Here is a 5,728-nt window from a genome sequence, read left to right as displayed (position 1 = left end):
CTAGGTTTCGTCGAAGGAAATTATTTTTAAGAAGCGAAGCGCTGTCTGAGTTCGGATTCACCACCTTTTCAAGTGAGTGCATAGTTACTTTCATCTTACACATAGATATGAAGTATTTTAAATAAATTACGTGCTATGTGTGCATATTATCTGTATACTTGTTATCTATGCTGGATGAACGATTTTATACATGTTTTAAATGATTTAAACTGTATATATATATATCTACGAGAATATGTTGGGTAAAACATGGGTAGATGTAATAGATGGAATATGAGTTGAGAGGTGTTATAGACCACGAGGTAAGTGTGAGAGGTGGACGATGTGAGAAGCCTTTCCCAAATGATGGCCCCGTCATCTAGCAGAGTATGGATGACAACCACAGACTATTCTAGACAGTCCAGTGGAACACTGGCAGGCTCGCAACCTGTAGGTGTTGTGAACGATGTGTTCACCGGTGTACTCTAAAAACCCATTGACATGTATTGCGAGTGGACTCTCGAAAACGATACTGTCAATAAACGAGATAACCCTAACAGCTGTGCTCGAAGGACAATACTGGTAGCTGCGCCTCACATAGAATGTCACAATTCTGGCAGCTGCGCCTAAGTGATAGAACTAGCAGCTGTGCTTGACAGCTGTGTCATTGACAACGATGGACTTCGTGCCGATTCCTTAGGATGATCCTTAGGAATGAATGAACGATGAATAATTGATTCTTAGGGTAGATCCTTAAGAGTAAAGAAGATAATGGGGATGGGTAATTGGGTTGATTGTTTGATGTTTAAACATAATAATTATATTATTGTGGGTTGAAAACCCTATGTACTCACCAGGTTTCCCAACCTGACCCACTCAGTTTATTTGTATCACAGGTGTCGATATGAAGTTACATTACACTGTGAGATTTAAAAGAGATGTAGATCACTAGTGTAAATGAATATAAGTTCTGTTTATGCTTATGTTTCTGTATTAACGATGACATCCCAAATGTTTTAAAATGAATAAAAATACATTTCTTCGGAAATTCTTTGATAACGTATTTATCATGTTTTTTCTGGGAACAAATTCCGCAAGATTTTTATTAAAAGAAGTACTCTGATTTTTATAAAGCATAAACAAAATCGGTCTTTTCTGGCCGTGAAAATAGGGATGTCACATTACCGTTAGTAGGCCTCATTCACGAAGCCGATCTATAAGGGGGGTATAAGGTTATGGCCTATAAAATGGTCATTTAATGGGTGTCCACTCTCACCCACCGCTTCCTTGATTGGTGGAGGGTCGTTAGCCGAGCGGGTAGGATAGGGCAAACCCTCTCCTCATTAAAAATATAATGAATGTTAAAGTAACTAAATGTTTTACAAAAAATTCCCAATCTTAGTTACTTTAGGTGTGACACCAGTCAAAGTTTGGTCAAAAATAAATTGATCAATAATCGTAATTGGGATGAACCAAGTGGTGGAGTTTGTAACAAGGTTTCCAAAAACATAAAGAACACTGAAATCCGATTTATAACGAAGAAGTTATGACCAATCGAAAATCCGCGGTAAAACCGGCAAAACACTGTTCAGTGTAAAAAAAGCGAATTTTCGATAAAAGGATTTTTAGCCTTAACAATCTAAATGAAAGTTGTAGAATATGTTAAACCGAGAACGTTCATAAAAAGAACGTAAAAATCTGACTTCGTATGAGGAAGTTATGATTTTTCGAAGTTTCGGTCTAGCAGTAGACAGCTAAAAATTCGAAATATAAATCGATCGATATTTAGCCGATGCAACTTAAACGAGAATCGAAGGTCTCGTCAAAAGTAGCACAACGGTTAAAAGACACACGAAAACGGACGTCGGATGAAGAAGTTATGAATTGTTAACGGATTCCCGTGCCGGTTTGTTTAAAATAATAATATTAAAATCAAAATCAAAATCAGCCGACAAAGTCTAAACGAAAGTCGTAGAGTATGATTTTACCTACGCGTGCATATAAAGAACGTCATAAACGGAGCTCGTATGCGAAAGTTATGATTTTCGCAAGTTTTTGGCACGAAAATCAAGAAAATCATGAAAACCGGGCAATTTCGCATGCAAGGCTTCGGACACGTCATCATCACGTGCGAACCTCCACGTGTCACCTGGTGATAGGACCGAACCTTGCGTGGCACCTTCTGATTGGACCGCAGCCGAGGTCCACTAAGCAGCCGATAGCCTTCGCATGAGACACTCCTCGGATGACCCCTTCGCATGCGTGGCCTTCTCCTATTGGACCGAAGCCTAGCCAATCTGAAGCCCCCATCTGTCCGAACTTCGCAGGTGTCCCTCACTGCTGACCGACGCGTGGCTGCTGACTCACCCCTCGCCTCGCCACCTTTCCTCCTCGGCCGAACCCTCGCACCCCTATATAAAGGGTGCGAGCCTTCTCGGATGAAAGCCATTTTTCACCCCAAAACTTCCCAAAATTCACATTTTAACCCCGGAAACTTTCTCACGACCCCCCAAGGCCCCGGTATCGTGTCTAAAGAATGAAGCAAGCCTCGGAGCCCCAGAATTCTCGAGAATTCATCCTCTCTCCTGTCGAAACTCTGCCCAGTTTAAGCCGGTTTTTCGTCAAACAAACTCTTTTCCGGGAAACGAAACGCTGCCCGAATTACCGCTTATCAAAGTGAGTTCATACCCCTATAATTTATCTTTTGAATGGTTTTTATATGCTTTTTAGGGGGTGAATACAAGTTTAACACAATAATAAATTGTGTTAATAACTGTATGTGATAATAATCACACAAAATGTTTCCGTATGCTTTTAAGAATTACCAAATACTTCCAAAATAACGTGAAGCCATGTTAAATCTTTAAAGTCATGTAAAACTCCGTTAAATTCTTTGAAAAATGTTTTATAAGCTATTTCAAAGTATAAATGCCAAAAATCATGTTTATATATGTATAAATATATAAATAAGGTTTGAAGGGCTTAGGACTAATGAATTATCCTATATCCTTTTCCTTGTTTGGATGTGGAATTAGGGTTGTATTATTTGTCCGAAGGTCGTTTCCTTCTTAATTATATATATATATATTATACATATATGAGTACAAAAGGTTACTCCTTTTGGTATCATCACCTTTGTATCAGGCTGAGCAAAGGTGTTCATCCATGAGAAACTATGCTAATCAGATAGAACATATAAATTATAATAGGTATAATTTATGATTCAAAACTAAAGATACAAGTATGATTCACGACTGTATACTTTCCAAGGAAATTACCAAAATACATTCAACTATAACAAGATAAGTATAATACGTTTAATATACGAACAACATATTAAAGAAGTAAAGATACATCATACCGGGTTTGCATTAGCAAAGGTACTATACAGAGTACCAGAGTTAGCAAACATGAGGTAATGCCGGGTTTGCATTAGCAAAGGTACTATACAGAGTACCCGAGTTAGCAAACACGAGGTAATAATACATTCTACCGGGTTTGCATTAGCAAAGGTACTATATAGAGTACCCGAGTTAGCAAACTCGAGGTAATAATACATTTTACCAGGTTTGCATTAACCAAGGGTACGATACAAAGTACCAGAGTTAGCATTCACCGGGTAATAATAATACATCGGAAATCTCGTTGAAACAATAAATTTGTGAGACCCTTCACGGTGTACTTATCTAAGTGCGACCTTTTAAGTCCTGAACTATTAGCCACAATCTCTTGTAGGGAGAGCGTGAATTTGTGTATAGATCTATATGGGACTGACAATCCCGCACCTCTACTGTTCGCTACAGTTTGGCCGGCAGGCCTAGGGTGTCAAATCTCATTCCAGTTCCGACGCCTGAAGAACGTCGCTGCAGGCATTTCCGTCATATTAGTATGGTTGATAGAACTCACATGGATAAAACAACGAGTGAATTACAAAGTAATATACTTCTCTTATAACAGTAAGAAAAATTAATTACATCCCGACCAGATATACCTTCAGTAGTTTTTATTTACAGTAAAAGCTACGTATCATGAAACCAGGTATTGTACTTCTGGTTTTGAACATTTAAAACCACAAGGTAGTATTATGGATAATACAATACTCTCCAGGATTAATACCAAGGTTTTTACTATAGAACATATATAACTAAGAACACTTTTACAAATGAAACGGTTTATGGGATTAAACCACTTTTACAAATGAAACGGTTTATGGGATTAAACCACTTATACAAAGGAAATGGTTTATGGGATTAAACCACTTATCAAATGAAACTTAGTTATTCAATCTTAGTAAACTAGTATAACATAAAATACCTTTACTGGTTAATTCTATAATTCCTTAGTTATTACATCAGAATTGTACATAAGTAATGTCCGATTGATAGTGAAATGTGTGACTTCCGCCTTACTTCCTGTTCCTTGTTTGGTTGTGGGCTTAGGGCAGATACACCCATTTGACTGTCCATTTCATATTGTGTTATATATAATCAGTATAAACTAAGTAATTAGAGAGGGAAACTATTGAGGTTATCAGTTAATCACCTCAGGAAATATAGGATTTCCTGGAGAAACCAGTGAACTTATCCAAAGAACTTAGGGTATACTTAATAGAACTAAAATACTTATGAACTCACCAGCTTAAATGCTGATATACTCTTTCCAAATAACTTGTATTCTCAGGAATCCAGTAGACAGGTACACTCCCGAAGCTTTTAAGAAGACTACCTAGTACCGCACCGCGACTCTTGTCTTCTGCTGTACCTACTTTAGTGTTTGAATATGTAATGTTTAAACACTTATGTAAAACTTATACTTATTAATACAATGGTTGTTTGTACTTTGATTACTATATTGCATGTGTTGTGATACTTACCTAAAGTCCTTCGCCCCCGAACGTTTCTGCCGTTCTAGTTTGGGGGTGTGACATTAGGCAAAAGTGAATTGATGCAATTCCATGGAATTACACTTTGTACGCTTGTCGAGACAATTAGTGGAGCGTGTGTGGTTAACCTGCACACTAAGTTGGGTTTGGCATTGGTAGCGAAGGGTGACTCGATGTTTGTCATAGATCGATGGAGCGTGTGTGGTTAACCGACACGTCGATTAGGTGACTGTAACATTGAGGGCACCACGTACATTCGCATGGTTATTCACACCTTATTTGTGATCCTCGACATCCCAGTCACAAATGAAGGGCATAATCGAGATTAAACATGCATTGAAAAGTTCAATGAATCTCAAAATATCTAGGAGTTTCAATTCATTTAAAACTTAAACCTTCAATTTTCGTTTTTCATGGTGGAAATTGGTAAATCGTTATTTACCTACCTTCAAATGTTCTACAATTTGGATGACGGCATCCCTCTTCCAAGTTGTAGAATATTGTGTTGGATCCTAGCCTTGATATTTCCTTTGGGTGTTATATCAAGGATTCCAATCAACTAACTTGAAATTTCTCCCGTTTTATAGATGTCAAAGTCTGACAACTATGGTCTTCCTAAATCCGTTGGAAAAAGTTTTCCACGTGAAGATGATGTTCCACGATTGGATTGTGGAAATAGAAATCATGCTTCACTTCCTCCACCTCCTCCAACAATTCTCCCTGTCCCACGTGTTCGAAGACTTGAAAAGTTCAAGGTCACTCAAGCCCTATTGGCAATAAGGCGCAAAGATGGAAAGTCTGTGTGTGCACACGTCTTAAAGATGGATTCACACATGGACAAGTTAAGGATGTTGGGTGTCGATGTCT

Source organism: Lactuca virosa, chromosome 3 (genome assembly GCF_052849685.1).
Source record: "Lactuca virosa cultivar CGN04683 chromosome 3, Lactuca_virosa_CGN04683_v6, whole genome shotgun sequence".
NCBI classification, from domain to species: domain Eukaryota; kingdom Viridiplantae; phylum Streptophyta; class Magnoliopsida; order Asterales; family Asteraceae; genus Lactuca; species Lactuca virosa.
This window is presented reverse-complemented; position numbering follows the sequence as displayed.